Genomic DNA, 20,770 nt, shown 5'->3' with positions numbered 1-20,770 from the left:
TTCAAGAAAATGAAAATTTAAAAAAGGAAATGATGAGTATGAAACAAAAAATGGATAAATTAGAGCTAACTTTAGAAATCTGTCAGACAGAAAGAAAGAAAAATAATTTAATAATGAAGGGTTTGCCAATAAGTACGTCTGATATGGAACAGCTTAAGAATGAAATAGGAAACTTTTTAAATAAAGAGCTACGAATAATGGCAGAGTTAAATAAGGTACAAAAGATCAACAACAATATGTGCATTGTTGAGTTCAGTAAGCTTGAAGGCAAACTAAGAGAACTAAAAGCAAAAAGTATTCTTAGAATTTATAAACAACACCACGTATACATTGAATGCGATTTAACACTTAAAGAGATTGATATGCAGAAAAATCTTAGACAATAGCAGCAAAAGAAAAGGCAAATGGCAAAAAAATAAAAATGGGTTATGGTTTTATCGTTATTGAAAACACCAAATGGAGATGGAACCATAGTACGAATGATATAGAAATAGTCAGAGATAATGTAGCAGCAACTGGCAAGTGGTTAATATTTAAACATGTTACTGATGAACTTACAAATCATCCCTTGTAACGGCATCATTTAATCACTTGTAACGCCGACCTGAAGATCATCTGTATATTGTAGAGATCGAAACCGGTCGTCGAAGTAAATTAAATGATTGTGAGTACGTCTGTGTTTCTTTACTTCATTTAAAATGAACTCACATATGCAACCCATTCAACATTTCAATATAATTCAATTTTAAGAGAGCTAAAGGTTAGCCAACGACTCTCCAGTAAAGTTCATCTCCAACAATTAAAATACTTTGGACATGTTATGAGAGCAAACAGAAAACATGGAAAGACTCATTATACAAGGAAAGGTGGAAGGCTGTAGATCTCGAGGAAGATCCCAACAAAATGGATCGATCAAATTACAGGAATATGCAAAAGACCTATGCATGAGTTAAAAGAAATGACCACAAACAGAGATCTTTGGAGACGGACAATATACGACATCACGTCGACCACTATACTCCCTCCGGGGGGTCAGGATTGAAGAGGGAGAGAGAGTCTAAGCGTACGTTCAGAGTGGACGAGCAAAGAGAAAAGAGCAAAGAGCAAAGAGCCAAAAAGGGCACGTTCAGAGTGGAGCGAAGAAAGAGTACGAGCAAAGAGCAAAGAAGTGCTAAACCAGAGTGGGAGCTGGTAGTTACGCGAGACTAGAGTTTAGCTCTTTCCCACTGAAAGTTATTTTCTTTTTTTTTTTTTCGGAAACTCCTCATTGAAAACGTGGTACTTCTTAACTCGCGGAAAATGTTAGAGAATTCATCGTAAAGGCAGGTATACATATGCGCTCTGCTCGGTGTGCGAGCCGCTCGCGCGCAGCATGTTCGTCAGATTAGTACGTGTTTTCAAGTGGCGCACAAACGGCACGCACACGGCGCACCACAATCTAGCTTCTGTCGGTTTTTCAACAAAAGCTTTGATGGTTCGCAATACGTATTTGGACGAGTTTGCGAGTGGTTTGTTGGTTGTGGTGCGCGTGAGTTGAAAATATCAAAAAACACATTCATAAATTAAAAATTTAACTTTGTTAATAATTGTCACCGGAAAGCGAAAAAGGTAACTCACAACTTGGAAAAGCCTATAGTTTTCTAACTTTGCTTCTGGTGAAGCAACTGAGTTGGAACAAGCAGATATATTATAATTGTGTCACCGGTAAGCAAAAAAGGTAACGCACAACTTGGAAGAACCTATAGTTTTCAGGGACTACCTATTTCGCTTTCCGGTGACACAATTATAGTATATCTGCTTGTTCCAACTGCGTTGCTTAACCAGAAACGAAGTTAGAAAACTATAGGCTCTTCCAAGTTGTTAGTTACCTTTTTCGCTTTCCGGTGACACAATTATAATATAACTGCTTGTTCCAACTCCGTTGCTTCACCAGAAGCGAAGTTAGAAAACTATAGGTTCTTCCAACTTGTGGGTTAACTGTTTCGCTTTCCGGTGGCACTATTATAATATAGCTGCTTGTTCCAACTCCATTGCTTCACCCGAAACGAAGTTAGATAACTATAGGCTCTTCCAAGTTGTGCGTTACCTTTTTTGCTTTCCGGTGGCACAGTTATAATATATCTACTTGTTCCAACTCCGTTGCTTCACCGGAAACGAAGTTAGAAACCTATAGGCTCTTCCAAGTTGTGCATTACCTTTTTCGCTTTCCGGTGACCCAATTATAATATATCTGCTTGTTCCAACTCCGTTGCTTCACCAGAAACGAAGTTAGAAAACTATAGGTTCTTCCAAGTTGTGCGTTACCTTTTTCGATTTCCGGTGACACAATTATAATATTTCTGCTTGTTCCAACTCCGTTGCTTCACCAGAAACGAAGTTAGAAAACTATAGGCTCTTCCAAGTTATGCGTTACATTTTTCGCTTTCCGGTGGCACAATTATAATATATCTGCTTGTCTCAACTACGTTGCTTCACCAGAAACGAAGTTAGAAAACTATAGGCTCTTCAAAGTTGTTCGTTACCATTTTCGCTTTCCGGTGACACAATTATAATATATCTGCTTGTTCCAACTGCGTTGCTTCACCAGAAACGAAGTTCGAAATCTATAGGTTCTTTCAAGTTGTGCGTTACCTTTTTCACTTTCCGGTGACAATTATAATATTCTGCTTGTTCCAACTGCGTTGCTTCACCAGAAACAAAGTTAATTTTTTAATTTATGAATGTTTTTTTTTATATTGATAACGATTTCCGAAGTGAAAGTCGAAACGTCAAGTAAACTTGATTTCAAACTCGAATTGTGGCTTATGCCCAAATAAAATAGTAAATCTTATTTTGTATTTCTCACGCCGCGCCGGTAAGAAGACAACAATGAAATGACCTTTTTTTACATTGGTCCGCATGTATATTTTTTATTTCAGCTTCGAGATGGATGACGTCACTAGTATGTAAATGCCAAAAAATTATAATTTAAAAATAAAAATCGACCTGTTTCCGGATTTTTTCTTAAAATCGTCGGTTTACGAAATAATTAATTTATTCCATTTGGTTTTGCCACACTGTAGAACTAATAATAATTATTAAGTTACATAATATTTATTTAATTATAAAATTGCATAAAGTTATAAATTTAAAAAGTCATCGTCGTCCTTTGAATAGGGAATCTTTCGATCCCCTAAAAGGTTTCTTTGAATCATAATACTTGTTTCATAACACTTCAGCTATCAGGTTACCGAGATTCATTTTTCGGAAAAATACCAAAATAGTCCATGTAATGAGACCGATCCCGTCTGGAAAAATTTCTGATTCGGTTTCTTTGTGGATTCCTATACAAGTACAGTTTCATACAATATTTTATCTACGATAAACAAATAAAAAAACTGTAACTCTTCGCCACTGCAATTCATTTCTATTCTACAATTTTCAGAACTTTGACATTTAAAAATTTTAATTTCCTTCAAACCACAAAACTGTCAAAATTTTTGTTGTAATTTATTGCTCATTATGTCATCACCATGACAACGCGAAAGTTAAGGATATTTGACTATATGAAAGTGTGTCAAAAACAGTGCTAAAAAGTAAATCCCATTTAAAATACATTGTTACTTCACGCACACTTTAAGCCCTTCACGCACTGCTATCTATAATGATAGTTTTCACAAACTAAAACCTTATACATAATAATATATGACATAGAGTAGATAAAATTGTTTAAACAATTTCTGCCCAAAAATTCCGCCCGGTGCTCTTCAGATTTGTTTAAATGGGACATTTTTGAATAGGAATTGACAAAGAAACCGAATCGGGAGCGGTCTCACCACATGGACCAAAGAGTGCGAGCAGAGAAATCAAACTTGTTTGGTTTCGCCGCTTTGCTGTTTGCTAGCACTCTGTGTTCCTCGGTTTCCCAGTAGTAGTTTAATTTCTCCGCTTTGCTCTTTGCTCTTTGCTCGTCCACTCTGAACGTACGCTTAGTCTCTGTTAACGTTTTAAATATTAGCCTAGATTGAGACATTATAAAGAAGTGCAAGTTTTATGTTTATACAAAGCCTCGTGATGATTCGCCTGTATACGGAAAATGAAAAGATTATAATATATTTTCTTTTAGGAGATTATAGTCCTTTAGGTATCCGAGATACATTACCCGACTTTTCACCGGCAGAACCCAACTATCTACCTGAATATTAATTTACTTTAGCGATTATGAACTGTTAAACTGGTAAGAAATTCTAGATGATAGAGTATCACGGCATTACGGTCGGAACTCTCTTAATTTAGTTATGAACTTGGGTAAACCCTGCATCCTGAAACGCTTCCTCTTTGTTTAGAGCAAAAGATCGAGAATGCAAAGAGGATAAGAAGTGTGCGCCTGGAAATTCACTGAAGTACAAAAATGGGAGAAATATGTTATTATATCATAAATAGACAAGCGAAAATCTTAGATAATTTAATATATAGGGTGTCCCAAAAGTAGCGGAACGGTCGAATATTTCGCGAACTAAACATCGGATCGAAAAACTGAAAAATACGTGTTCAATCATTTTCAAAAATCTATCCAATGACACCAAACACCAATCCCCACTACAGCCCCTGGAGGTGGGGTGGGGGGTAACTTTAAAATCTCAAATAGTAACCCCCAGTTTTTCTTGCAAATTTGGATTCGTTACGTAAAAGTAGGCAAATTTTATTCAAGATCTTTTTTCGAACTGTGGATAAATGGCGCTATAATTGGGAAAAACGATTTATCCTGATACCATAGAACAGATTTTTAATCTTTTTCGAAAACCTATCGAATAACGCCAAACATGACCCTCCAACCCACCCCCTGGAGGTGGGGTGGGGGGTAACTTAAAAATATTAAATAGCAACCCCCACTTTTTATTGCAGATTCGCATTTGTCATAATTAAGCAACATTTATTCGAAACATTTTTTTAAATTTTTGATAGATGGCGCTAATAAATCGTATTTTTCCAATTAAAGCGCCATCTATTAACAATTCTAAAAAATGTTTCGAATAAATGTTGCTTAATTTTTCATGACGGATCCGAATCTGTAATAAAAAGTGGGGGTTGCTATTTAAGATTATAAAGTTACCCCCCACCGCACCTCCAGGGGGTGGGTTGGAGGGTCACGTTTGGTGTTATTCGAAAGGTTTTCGAAAAAGATTAAAAATCTGTTTTTTAGTTTCTCATTTGGAAGTAAATTTCGTGAGATACTAGACTGTTTCTATAATTTACCAATGGTATCAGAATAAATCGTTTTTCCCAATTATAGCGCCACCTATCCACAGTTTGAAAAAATGTCTTAAATAAAAGTTGCTTACTTTTACGTAACGAATTAAAATCTGCAAGAAAAACTGGGAGTTTCTATTTAAGATTTTAAAGTTACCCCCGACCCCACCTCCAGGGGGTGTAGTGAGAGTTGGTGTTTGGAGTCATTGGATAGATTTTTGAAAATGATTGAACATGTATTGTATTTTTCAGTTTTTCGATCCGATGTTTAGTTCGCGAAATATTCGACCGTTCCACTACTTTTGGGACACCTTGTATAAAGCAAATATATGGCAATAAATTTATAATTAATATTTTTTTTATATTTTTAAAGCTATACAGTTTTACCCATTTTAATGCCTCACAAACTTCTTAAATAAAGTCATGGGTGCTTAAGACCCATCCAATAGGATTACAAAGTTATTTTATTTATGCAAAAGAATGGCTTACTGCCAAAACCAACCAACTCCATTTTAAAAGTTTTGGGAAATCTATTTTTTAAACTTTAGTTTGAAATTGAAAATCGACTGAATTTGAAAAATTTATTTAATAACTGAAAAATATTTTTGTCATATTTTTCAATTATTAAATCATTATTTAAATTCAGACGATTTTTCATTTCAAATTAAAGTTTAAAAGGTAGATTTCTCAAAACTTTTAAAAATGGAGTTGGTTGGTTTTGGCAGTAAGCCGACGAATGATGTTCTATAATACCTCGTACCTATCTGCTTGTAAATGCGTTTAGGTGATATAAGCTTAATAAGTTATATAAGGTCTTTATGGCACGCCGCCATGTTTGATTTTTCTTTGTAGTTTATTCTCTCAATCTTGTCATATGATAACTCGCACGTCACGATTGGACCGATGCGCGATGGTAGCAAAGATTAGTGTCTAATGCACCCTCTGGCATGCCGCTATATTTGATTTTTCTTTGTCATTGTAGTTTATTTGCTAAATCAAAGGCACTATAAGCTTACATTCCTTTTGACAATTCACCATATGGCGCTAACCCTTTATTATTTACTACTTGAGCTACCCTTTTCCCAACGACCCCTCATACGTCACGATCTTTGACGAGCTGTTCTACCCCCACCACAAAACACTCAAAAAATGAGCAGAATGAACCTTAGAGTTCTCAAAATTTCCCCAGAATCTAGGGAAAAATTGAATTGATTTACGGGTCGTGTAAAAATGGTGATAAATACCTCATTTTTTCTCACATCTGGGGAAAAATATTATTGTGAGGCCATACTCATGTTGCCTAATTACTACACATTATTATAGGAGAAACTAGTAGGTGGTCCTACCAGATGGACCGACGACATTAAAAGAATAGCGACAAACTGCAGCTGCGCAGGACAGAGAAGGGTGGAGACATGTTGAGGAGGCCTATGTACGACAGTGGACAAATTTGGCTGTGTAATGGTGATGATGATGATTATAGTGCATCAGGCCTTGTGAAAACTATAAGTATCTGGGGTTACATATTACGAATTATGGCACAGTGAGTTCAGCTTTGCAAGGACAACGAACTGATTATCAAAAGCATACGTTACAAACTATTAGTCTAAAGAATACTTACCTGGAAAGTCCCTAGAGTTAACGGTACAATATCATACAGACTATATTATTATAAACCAAAGATTTCATAAAGCCATAGTCAGGCGCGGATCTAGAAATTCATAAAAGGGGAGGGGGGGATAATTCAGATTTAGCCACACGACTCACACTTACTATAAGGATAAAATTCACTCATCCCAGATACCTACGGTATCAAAAGGAATGAGCTCTGGTTTGTCTCTTCCGTGTTATCAAGCAGTAGGTGACTTGCTACGTCGGAGTATCATCCAAAATATTTCTTAAGAAATCTGAATATTGATAGTAGCACAGCTTTATTATTCCAGATTTAGTAACACGGCTCACACTTCCTCAAAGGGGAAGTTTATTCATCCTAGATATACAATGCTGAGGCACAGTGCATATACAATGCTAAAGGTTTTAAAATTAGCACTTGCACATCACGTAACTTTCCTGACATATAATCCGCCGTCGTAACCTTGCCCACAAAGATTTGAAATATTTAGCCCTAAGTCGCTGAGTTCTCTTATTACAACGCTTGAAAATATCTCTCCAGTTAAATCCTGCACCACTACTAATCTTAAAAAATCTTCTTTTAAACAGTACTTACTTCTAGTTTTCTACATATCGCACACATAATGTTAATTGTTCATTAGACCTGATGTCAGTTGTTTCATCTACCAAAATAGAAAAATACATATTTGCTTTGCTTAACCGCTTCAACAATTTTTTTCTCATTATCAGTGCCACAACAATCTATGATGTCATTTTGCGTTGTTTTACTTATAATTGTTGAATTCTTGGGAGCATTTTTAAGATGGTGTTCCAGAATCGGATCACCTGCATCAACTCTTTATTTAAGAAGTTCCCTTCGTTTGAATTATTGGTTGATTCAGACGATTCCATTTCCAAATTAGTAGCACCATCATCTCTGTGTCCTCTTAAAATAATGTTTTGTCGACAACACAAAATAATTGTTTTTACAATCGGAATAAGTTTTATTCGATTTTCGTTTATTGTTTTTGCAATTTCATTATTCAATTGAAATAGACAAGGCGAAAACGGCGGATTCGTTGGGAAAAATATTCCCATGAGATTTTTTTGCATAATTACATTCGTGAGACATCCCAGAATAAGGTCCAAGAAGTCGCCCACGTGAAAAGTGGGTCAAATTTTTTTTAACAATTTTTTTTAATCAAATTGCAAAAATCAATATTTTTGGCCCGGATAATTTTTTTGCAAGTTTTTTCGACCATTCTGGATAAAAAAGGTCTCTTATAATTTTTCTCGAAAATTGATCGTTTTCAAGTTATAATCAATTTAAAATTGAAAAAACGAAAAATGGCGATTTTCAGGGCTTAATAACTCGGTTAAAAGTTATTATTATAAAAGTCAGAAAGTGATTAAATCAAAGTTTAATGCCCCCCCTAATGATCCCGAAGAAATTTTGTCATTTTTTTATTACTAAGCTGTTATTTTTAAGTAATAATATTGAGCGCCATGCACGTGGTAGCCGGCCGTAAATGCTAAGTGCGAGAGAGATGCCACTCCGGCAGTACAATTGTGCATCTTACTTGCACTCACATTTACGGCCGCCTACCACGTGCATGGCGCTCAATATTATTACTTAAAAATAACAGCTTAGTAATAAAATAATGCAAAAATTTCTTCGGGATCTTGTAGGGGGGCATTAAACTTTGATTTAGTCACTTTCTGACTTTCATAATAATAACTTTTAACCGAGTTATTAAGCCTTGAAAATCGCAATTTTTCGTTTTTTTCAATTTTAAATTGCGTATAACTCGAAAACGATCAACTTCAGAGAAATAATATAAGAGACCTTTTTTATCCAGAATGGTCCAAAAAACCTGCAAAAAAATTGTCCGGGCCCAAAATATTGATTTTTGCAATTTGATTAAAAAAAATAAATTTGGCCCACTTTCACGTGGGCGACTTCTTGAACCTTATTCTCTGGGATGTCTCACGAATGTAATTATGCAAAAAAATCGCATGGGAATATTTTTCTCAACGAACCCGCCGTTTTCGCCTTGTCTAAAAGATAACATTTTCTGTCTTTTCTTCAGACACTTTTTTAAAGTTGCTTCATTTTAATTGAGCCGTTTTGTAATAGTTATATCAGAATGTTTCCTTACTATTTCACACACTTTCTTGAATTTCCGAAGGGACTGATGCCTGGTTGCACCAACAGATCTTAAGCTCCAGCTTAGCTAAGCTCTACTTATAGATAGGGCCTATTGAGTATCACTTACGTTGCACCATAATTTTAGATTCTTACCTTATTATCAATTATATATTTTATTATATTATGGTATTCTTATTGGAATATGTTATAATTATATTATATTAATTATTATGATATTCTCGACTTAAGCTTAAGATCTGTTGGTGCAACCGGGCATTAGTAACTAAATTTTGTAACGCGATTTTACTTTGATCTCGAATAAAACACACACACGGCAGTAAGCACCTTCATCTTTCTTGCTGTAAGATAGCCACCGAAATTTATTTAACCACATAAGCTGGAACTGTCTGGAATCTCCCGATTCTAATGTGTTTGGAAATCTGTATTCACTTTCAGCAACCCCAGGAACAGTTAGGAAAAATAGTTAACTCGTCGCTGCACTTTTCGTTACCCACAAAGCAATAATGCAGTTTCCGACATCTGACGTTAACATAGGCCTATTATTACCATCGGCAACATTAGTAGTACATCTTACTTCAGAACATGGCTTTTTTATGAACTGCATATTGCATTATGTCGGTTTGAATCTTTCGTTTGGACATATTCACTATTATTCACCGCTAGCAAACACAATTCACGACTATTAATCTAACTGGCCGTTCTTTACCTACTGTAGGTGTTAAGATTAACCTTTCTACTGTCAATGGGTACGCCTGGATTATCTAGTAAAATTCAAATTTGTACATCTTTATTTTATCGCAAATTTGAGACGTGCCTTTTTATGATACAATGTTTATACCCAGTTTAACGTATTTGCATTTTAAAATATTATTTTTGTTATTCTTTTGATTGAGAAAAATATATCCGTTGTTTATGATCTCATCGGTACCCAAACAAATGCACCTGCAGATTATTTTTCAGAGAAGGCTGCATTTATTGGATTCTATGGCTTCTTTCAATTCTTTGGAAGCGGTTGTGGTGTATATTTAGTGTTCTACTTATCGCTTGAAGATTATAGTGGAGAGAAAAAAATAATAAATAATAAAAAAATACTTACAGACTAAATACAATAGGGGGTCCATGGCCCCGTTGATCCCACCCTGTATCCACGCCTGGCTATAGTATCGACTAAACGTGTAATTTCGCTTACTATATCGATGTTGGTCACTTGCTTATGATCAGGTTATGGTTCTGGCAGGGCGAGGGCCGTAGCTACGATGTTGGGGGCCCTGGGACAAACGTGATCTGGAGGCCCCTTACCGGGGGTATCGGGGGTTTATTCCCCAGAGGAAGGGTAAACCTTCAATCTTTCATCTGGAATCATCTGGAAAAGGTTTTACGAAGTTGATTGCTTTGTTTTGAAGGTCTTGTTCGTTGGCATTTAAAATAAAATCAGGTTGAACAATTCGGTACGTATCTTACACTGCTTTCATTCCTTGAAAACACTCGCTAGCTGATGGCATCATAATGTGTCGACCATTGAGTATAACACGGTTACTCTAAAGCATGACTTGGGATCTTGAAGTCTTTTATCTTCGCACAGTTAATCGAAATATTTTTTCATCTTCTGCATTCTCTTTGGAGCGAACCCTAATGGTATTCCCCAACGTTGACGGATATTTGAAGCCACTTCAAAGAAGGTTTCAAATTGTCCTCTCATTTCAGATAGTTTTAAGAGGCTCTCTTTAAGTAAACTGTAAGCTGTTAAAAGGTCCAAAGATTTTGATTGCAGTGTTTTCGAGACTATGTTGAGGATTTCAACGATTTTATTTTGCACAACTAGTAACAAAACAAATTTGAATGGTTCTATTTTCTATTTTTCAGTTGTGCTGCTTCGTCTTTTTCATTTCTTTTGTTACTTGTCAGAACTAGACTTGAAAGGCACTTCAAAACATCGCAATGTCTGTATTTCAATGTATTAACTGCATCAAATCTTCAGCCCAGTGTGTTGAATTGAGAGGTTTTAGAGTCACTTTCGAGGAACATCTTTCAGATTGGTATGAGGACTTCAGTGCCTCCCAACGAAATGTTTGAAGAAAGATAAGAAAGGAAGATATGAAGGTTTATTTAGAGAAAATGCAGTAAGAGATAAACCAGATTGCTGAGAACGGAATGGGACGTTTCATCGCCGCCGGTTCATCGCCGCCGTTTCGATGCCGCCGGTTCATCGCCAGTTCATTTCATCGCCGTCCGTTTCATCGTCGGCCGTTTCATCGCCAGTTAGTCAGTTGATTTTGTATTATGGGAGATGACACGACACGACGTTAAATTCAGTTCAAAACTTATGACAAATAAAAAGATAAAAAATATTATTATATTAATTTACTGTTATATTTCTACTTCCCCTAAATTTGATACTAAATAGTATTAAATTTGTAGTGTTAAATTATATTTTATATTATAAAAGTTTAAAAGTCTATTAAAAGATTAAGTATGGCAACAGGAATGGTCATATCTCGCATTTCCTAGAATTTCTAATTAATACTAAAAATAAAGAATAAATGTAACTGTTGAAAATTGGTCGAAAATTCGGAAATATATCAGTTAGCGATTAACTGACTCGCGATGAACCGGCCCGCGATGAATCGGCCGGCGATGAACTGGCGGCATCGAAACGGCGGCGATGAAACGTCCTAGACCCGCTGAGAAGATACAGGAAATTGAAAAAGTGGAAGAAAATTCTAGAATGCGTTAAAATTCGATATGGAAAAAATGGAAGAAAAATTGAAGAAGATAGGATAATGTCAAAAAGGAGGAGACTGTCAGAAAGTAATTGTATAGAGCTCTAATGAGAGCAGAATTCAATTTGGCAGAGATTTAATTTAGAAAACGATATCCGATACCTTTCATTAAAATCTTAAAAAACAAATTCCAACATATGCTGAACTTCAAAGACTGCAAAGAAATTATAAGAAGCCATCTAAAATACGGAGCTGCTTTGTGGTTTGAAAGCAAAGAAAATAAGGTGACTTTATGAAGAGATTTTGAGACAAAATTTTTTATAATGGTGCAGGTGGAACAGGTTAAAATCGATCATTGAAGTTGTTAGAATTAATATGCCGTGTACCTATTTATTACAATCGGACAACTCGAAGTAGAACTTGACTGAAAGTACTTAAAAAGTTTATGTGACCTCGTTACAATCTATGCAAGGCCAACCAAACGGGGCCCTCTTGGCCGGGGGCCCCGGGGCACTGCCCCGGTTGCCCCAGTGGTAGTTACGGCCCTGGGTTCTGGTGTTGTAAGCTAAGGAATCTGCCCATCTCTTTTATATTATAACAATATTACAACTTATTAACAAAAAGAAGTCATATAATCACAGTTACCAAAATTTTTCGTTAGTTTTCTTTTATAACTAACATTATATTAATATAACATCATAATACAAAATTCTGTAGTAATTATTTCTTAAAAAAAACTGCAAATAGATTTAAATGATAAATTGATTTAGAATTTACGACCAAGCAAACGTTTCTTTTTCACTATCACGAACTCTATTGATAGTAATCGTGCCAAGGATGGTTATTATATGGCTAGCAAAAATAAAGATGATGAAGTTTCTGTATAGAGAGTTTATTGTTGAGATGACTTTCACTGATGAAGTGATGAATCACAGCAAATTACAAAATAATTTACAATTCAATGAAGAAATAATATATCTATTCGTATCTCCAGGTCCGTCTCGAAAAAATATCAAAATAAAAGTAAAATGAGGTACCTCGAGGAACAGGATAAGTTTGTAGCACCCGGGGAGCTAAACTAGTATTATTATAGTCATAACCATTTAGCCATAATAATATTATGGCTAAATGGTGAAATACAATTTATATTATAGTAAGTACATCCACAGACGATACCAGATATATTTCAGAATATGTGATATACTAGTCCATTAGCTGTAAGCGGATTTGGCTCATGATTGGTAATACGGACAAAGTATACTAGTCCAGGCTGTATAAATCCACAGGGTGCCAGGCGGTAGAGTGGTAGAAATTTTTTTTAAACAAATTCACAAAAATAATTTTTTCATTTTGAAGAAATTTTTTAATAATTTGGGAAATTCTGAGCATAAAAGGTCTCTTGTGATTTTTCTCTAAAATTGATTGTTGTCAAGTTATACGCGATTTAAAATTTGAAAAATGCCAAAATGGCATTTTCAAGGCTTAATAGCTCGGTTAAAAATAATTATTATGAAAGTCAGAAAGTGACCAAATCAAAGTTTAAAGCTCCCTCTACAAGATCCTGAAGAAACATTTGTCATTATTTTATTACTAAGCTGTGATTTTTTATTATTAACAATGACCGCTAAGTGCGTATTAGGCGGCCGTCAATGGTGAGTGCGAAAGAGATGCACCATTCCGGCCGTCCAATGGTGTATCTCACTCGCACTCACATTGACGGCTGCCTCAATACACGCTTAGCGCTCATTGTTGATAATTAAAAATAACATCTTAGTAAAGAAATAATGACAAAAATTTCTTCAGGATCTTATAGAGTTGGCTTTAATTTTTGATTTGGTCAGTTTCTGACTTTCATAATAATTATTTTTAACCGACTTATTAAAGCCTTGAGAATGGTTATTTTCGCGTTTTTCAAATTTTAAATCGCGTATAACTCGACAACAGTCAATTTTAGAGAAAAATCACAACAGACCTTTTTTGACCCAACGAATCTAAAAAAAAATTGGTCCGAAGTAAAAAAATTATTTTTGTGAATTTGTTTAAAAAAATTGTTTAAACAATTTTTCGACCACGGTACTGCCTGGCACCCTGTGGATTTGTTATAAAGACCTCTTTTTAAGTTAGGTTGTGCAAAAAAATCGAATCGGAATAATTTACCCAATGGGGGCGGCGATACAGCCTGGACTTACGGGGATATGTTATATAGTCGTGTATTACATACATAGGTAATCCACTAAGCATCCCACACGGGAGGACAGCTGAGCGGGGGACTAAGAGGTGGTGGATAGGGGTGAATATAAAAATTATAAAGGGTTTTTTGTGACGCTCTTGTTCGAGATAGTCCATCAAAATTTGGGAATCAAATTATGACGTAACTAAGCACAATCTCCAGGGGCGGACAGGGTGATGGCGGATAGGGGTGATGCTGGGCAACTTCTTTTTCTTTTTCCTTGGGGATTCTTTGCAATACTGGAACTACCTTTTCTGAGTGTGTGACAGATCCAACCCCACTTTCTTGACTTTATTTCATTTTATACCCTCTTTTGTTGGGTCGGGTGTAGCAGATCTTAGTTTCTGATGGAATTTTTCCAGAAAATAAAGACAATTCTTCGTAGACATTTGTTAACGAAGACCTGCAATTTGTCTGTAAGAGCTTTTGTCACTTTCCAGGTTTCACATCCATAGAGTGGAACAGACATGACATTTGACTGGCATATTCGGAATATTCGGTATTGATAATAATACAACACTAATGCTCCAATCGGTTTATTAGAATTTTTGTAATAATTGTAATTTTCTTTTATGTTCCACATTCAATTTAAACTAGTAAGCTTAAAATACGAATAATACTGTATAAATATAATGATGTATATAATTATTTTCAAAGTTCGCAGATATAATAATGATCTTCTTAGTATTCTAGTCTCTTTTAAGTACTCTTTTGCAGATTCATTAGAGCTTTTAGATTTTAAGGTGATTATTCTGTTTTCGTAAAATATATTTAGTTTAATATACAGTGTGTCCAGAAACTCTTGTGACAAACGAAGACCGGAGATTCCTCAGTTAATTTTAAGAAAATTTAACCCAATTCACCTAGTCCGAAAACGCTTCCTAAGCCCGGCCGCACATCAAAGAAACATGAAACGTAAATTACGTTTCATGGAAATAAACCACTGCTAAACAAATATATATCCGGCCATTTATGAGACTCTCCGAAAATAAAAATGTGTCATGAGCATGAATCACACTCGTTTCATTAGTAGGCGGACTTTGAGATTTTTTTAGCAGTGTTTTCTTTTCATGAAACATGTTTTTCGTTAAATGTTTCATGTTTTTCGTTTCATGTTTCTTTGGTGTGCGGCTTGGCTTAGGGTGTTAGAGGTGTGAAATTGGCGCATTTTAATTATTTTTTTTATAGCTCCAGAACGTTTCTACTTAGAAAATGAAAACTAATAAGTCTATTTATCTTCCAGAGATAAATCGATTCTATCAATTGCGGATTTCTAGTACCGGTCATAGGACTACGTTTTGGGTAGGGCAACGGTTATTTTATCGCATAATTTTTCGTTTTTAACTTTTAAGCATTTTGACGCTGGATTAATAAATTCTCAGGTATTATAATACTAAAAGGTACTCTTGATTTAAGTCGGTAGGATCCACCGTTTTCTAGAAAAATCGATATGAAAATTTTTCGTTTTTTGAAAATTTCAAAAATATTTTCTACATAAAACGGTGTATTTTACCGACTTAAAGCAACAGTAACTTTAAGAACTAGAATGCCTCATAATTTAATAATCTAGTGTCAAAAATGGTTAAAAGTTAAAGACACAAAGTTATGCGATAAAAAACCGTTAACCTACCCAAAACGGACGCCTATGACCGTTACTAGAAATTCGCAATTAATGGAATCGATTTACCTCTGGAAGATAAACAGGCGTACGAGTTTTCGTTTTTTATCGCATTTTCGGATTAGGTGAATTGGGTTAAATAATCTTCAAACTATCTAAGTCTTCGTTTGTCAGGAGAGTTTCTGGACACCCTGTAAATTTTCAAATATAATACATTCGACAAATATGTATGTGTAAAAAATAATAAACTGTTGTCTATTTCTAATCTATGGCATTTTTGGCATATATATCCTACTAGTGACGTCATCCATCTGGGCTTGATAACGTAATCAATGGTTTTTTTAAATGAGAATAGGGGTCATGTGGTAGCTCATTTGCAAGGGTATGTAATTCTGTATTTACCAATACAAACAATAACATAATTCAAAAATGAATAACCATTTTCAATTTCGTTGCAAAACGAAAATACAGCCGCATCATATTCTAGTCCAATCAGAGAGTGCAGCAAGCAAGCACCTCTACCGGTTTCGAAACTTATTAGTCTCTCATCAGGAGGCACATATGCTGCTCTCTCTGTCCAACCAAAACAAACCCCGGCGTGCAGTCACGGATGGCAACGAACGAAATGGCATAGATACCCTAGCGGCAAGTGCTAGCAAAAGACTAAGTTTTCAATCTAATTGCATATAAAACAACATAATGTTACTCTACATACCACCAGACTGAAAACAATGGGAACCTTCTCTGGTTACACCTCCGAGGCTTCTACAATTTGCAAGCCATAACGGATGCTGAGACTAAGGAAGATGAGGGAATTTTACAAGTTATAATTCACGTCCCATCTGCTCAGCGCGGTAAAGTTCCAACGAGAATGGTTCCCTTCGTACTCCTATCAGAGTAAACATGTAAATCAAAAATGAATAACCATTTTCAATTTCGTTGCAAAACGAAAATACAGCCGCATCATATTCTAGTCCAATCAGAGAGTGCAGCAAGCACCTCTAACGGTTTCGAAACTTTCAGGTAGTCTCATCAGGAGGCACATATGCTGCTCTCTCTGATCCAACCAAAACAAACCCCGGCGTGCAGTCACGGATTGCAACGAACGAAATGGCATAGATGGCCTAGCGGCAACTGCTAGCAAAAGACTAAGTTTTCAATCTAATGGCATATAAAACAACATAATTTTACTCTACATCCCACCAGACTGAAAACAATGGGAACCTTCTCTGGTTACACCTCCGAGGCTTCTACAATTTGCAAGCCATAACGGATGCTGAGACTAAGGAGTATAGGAAAGATTATAAGAAAATATAGACAACAGAAGGAGTGTGACAAGACAATGAATATCTTGGCGTAAAAATCTAAGAAAACGGTATGGCTTTAGCTCAAAACTACTATTTATAGCAGTTGCTTCAAAAGTTAAAGAAAATTACCAACCTCCAAAATAGAGGTGGAACTTTAATTTCAACAGGATGGAAGAAAAGTGTTCAAAAATAACACAAAGCTAGTTCTAGAAATTTTGATCTATTTTTTATGCAACTATGAACCAATTTCAGATAGCAACCTCCCAAAATTAAGTATTTTTGAAGCTTTGAACCGTAAAACATTTGACAATACCCATCTTCAAATATCTCCGAGTAATACAATTTTGCAAAGTAAAATAGGGAAATTGCTGAGTTTCTTTTAGAGCTTATAGTTTATGAAAACAGTAAGTTTTTTAACATTTCTTGTAAACATGTGGATGGTGACCATGGATATCGTGTCACATTTCATAAGCATCTGCAGATGGAATGTAACAAAAAATCTACCGACTTTTTATCACAATTCGTGATTTTAAAAATGTCGCCTATAGACGTTATGTCACATTACATCACTGGAAATTAGAGGTCTATAGACGGTCTTTCCGTCAACATGTTAATTAGTTCATATATATATATATATATATATATATATATATATATATATATATATATATATATATATATATATATATATCATAAAGGAGTACGACCGTCAATTCCAATATAACAAAGGAGCACTCGTAAGTGTAGGGTTTTATCGGTCAAGTGGGTGAAAAAAGAGACAAAGAATTCAGCTACTTCATCTATTTATTGAAGACGTTTCGTCTACTGCTCAGTAGACATCATCAGTTCATCTACAAAAAGAGTGTTATAAGAAACAACATCCAAAAGAGAGGTAAAAAAGCACTAGCGTTACCTTAAAAAGACATGTAGCAAAAGATAAGATGTACATAGTAAAAAAAACCTTATCCATGAACCAATGTAATGTATAAGTATGTAACATTTAAGTGTATAGTTAATATTTAAAAACTTTAGTACAGCCAAAGACAAGACCATGTGGTAACAGTCACATATAAAAAACAAGTGGAAAAAAGCTGGCTTGCTTTTTTTACAAAGTCAAGAATGAACCAAGAAAAAACCAGATTCACACTTCCAAAAATTTAGTAGTGTTTAAGCATACTTCATTTTAACCTTAGGCAACATCATTAAATGAATATAGTGCTAATATGCAACTTCGAAAATTTAAAGTTGAATAGTTACCAGCAGGTCATCCTAGCCCAACGGACACACAAAAGAAAATGGAGTTTAAATTATCAGGTGTAAACTGACATCTCGCCAAGAGGCAGGCAACCTTTAAAAAAATTTTATAACAAAGAGTGACTGACAACTGCAGCGCAGCGCGGTAAAATTTAAATTGATGTATTTAAAACAGTTATAAAAGTGTTTAAAAAGTGAAAGTAATATCAAGAAGTAATCAAGGGATGTACCTTATACCTCGTAGACAAGAATCACAGTTTATTTTAAACAAGTGAGGGCACTTCACACAATTATATGGAAAAGTGCCTACGTTAGTACTGGTCATCCAGTTACTAACGAATATATAAGATAGTACAATAGTATAACTCCCATATATCGCAGCTCAAAATGCAAGAAAAAATATGCAATAATTTAAGAAAATTTATAAATCAGTTTAGCAAATTGTAATTTATAATTAATATCAATAATGCAAAATTTTATCCTATGGAAAATTTTAAATTGTTCAATCTATTAAGTAACTGTTATTATCAAAAAAAAAAGTGGGAAAAGCTTGAAAAAACCACCAAAAACTTTTTTACAATAAAATAATTTAAGTGTAATAACATCTACTGATTCCGCAAGATCAATATTAAAAGAAGTGGGAAAAGCCTGAAAACCACAAAAACTTTTTTACAATATAATAATTTGAGTGTAATAATACCAACTAATTCTGCAAAATCAATGCATGGTATATTTGACTCAAGTTACTGATGTCAGTTCTCTTGTTAAGTACATTAGAGGTTTTTAATATGAAACACATCTCTAAGAACTGTCTTTTCGACAGGTTGCGTTCATTGCAAAGGATCTTGGCTTCATCAAAGTCCACCTTATGTTTTGTATCTATTGCATGTTGGGCTAAGGCACAAGTTGGTTTTTTCAAATTGATATCACTACGGTGTGAAATTAAACGTGATTTTAAAGCTCGCTTTGTTTGCCCTACATAACATGCGTCACATTCAGCACAAGGTATGTGGTAGACCACATTAACCTGTTCCAAAGGGGACAAGGGTGTTTTAGTCTTAGAGAACAAATTTCTGACTGATCTTGCGTTCTTAATTGCAATCTTAACAGGAATATTATTATTTTTATATAGTTTAATAAGTTTATCAGTAACCTGAGGAAAATAAGGAAGTGAAGAAAACTGGGAAACAGGAGTCCCAAGATTAGTAGTAGGCAGAATTGTGATGTTAACAGTATTATTCGATATTGATCTAAGTTGGTCACCATTGGGTATGTCGTTCAGAGAAGAACCGTAACTTTGGGAAAAAAGAAATTTATTGATAAGGGATGAAGGGTAGGAATTATCTACCAATATACTTCTGAGTAACAGAAGGGATTCCCTTCGATTAACCGGATGTGTCAACCTATGTAGCCTGCAGCTTAAAGCTTTAATAAGATTTATTTTATATTTAAAAGGATGACAAGAATGGTAGTTGAGAAACCTATTAGAGGCCATTGGTTTCCTATACCAGCTTGTACAGAGTGTGTTATCTCCACTTCTAGTGACACGCATGTCCAAGAAGGGGATACTCTGGTTGTTGGGGTCCTCGAAAAACATAAGGTGGACTTTGATGAAGCCAAGATCCTTTGCAATGAACGCAACCTGTCGAAAAGACAGTTCTTAGAGATGTGTTTCATATTAAAAACCTCTAATGTACTTAACAAGAGAACTGACATCAGTAACTTGAGTCAAATATACCATGCATTGATTTTGCAGAATTAGTTGGTATTATTACACTCAAATTATTATATTGTAAAAAAGTTTTTGTGGTTTTCAGGCTTTTCCCACTTCTTTTAATATTGATCTTGCGGAATCAGTAGATGTTATTACACTTAAATTATTTTATTGTAAAAAAGTTTTTGGTGGTTTTTTCAAGCTTTTCCCACTTTTTTTTTTGATAATAACAGTTACTTAATAGATTGAACAATTTAAAATTTTCCATAGGATAAAATTTTGCATTATTGATATTAATTATAAATTACAATTTGCTAAACTGATTTATAAATTTTCTTAAATTATTGCATATTTTTTCTTGCATTTTGAGCTGCGATATATGGGAGTTATACTATTGTACTATCTTATATATTCGTTAGTAACTGGATGACCAGTACTAACGTAGGCACTTTTCCATATAATTGTGTGAAGTGCCCTCACTTGTTTAAAATAAACTGTGATTCTTGTCTGCGAGGTATAAGGTACATCCCTTGATTACTTCTTGATATTACTTTCACTTTTTAAACACTTTTATAACTGTTTTAAATACATCAATTTAAATTTTACCGCGCTGCGCTGCAGTTGTCAGTCACTCTTTGTTATAAAATTTTTTTAAAGGTTGCCTGCCTCTTGGCGAGATGTCAGTTTACACCTGATAATTTAAACTCCATTTTCTTTTGTGTGTCCGTTGGGCTAGGATGACCTGCTGGTAACTATTCAACTTTAAATTTTCGAAGTTGCATATTAGCACTATATTCATTTAATGATGTTGCCTAAGGTTAAAATGAAGTATGCTTAAACACTACTAAATTTTTGGAAGTGTGAATCTGGTTTTTTCTTGGTTCATTCTTGACTTTGTAAAAAAAGCAAGCCAGCTT

The sequence above is a fragment of the Diabrotica virgifera genome, chromosome 7 (assembly GCF_917563875.1).
Source record: "Diabrotica virgifera virgifera chromosome 7, PGI_DIABVI_V3a".
Taxonomy (NCBI): domain Eukaryota; kingdom Metazoa; phylum Arthropoda; class Insecta; order Coleoptera; family Chrysomelidae; genus Diabrotica; species Diabrotica virgifera.
The sequence above is the reverse complement of the archived record's forward strand: the minus strand, read 5'-3'. Positions refer to the sequence as shown.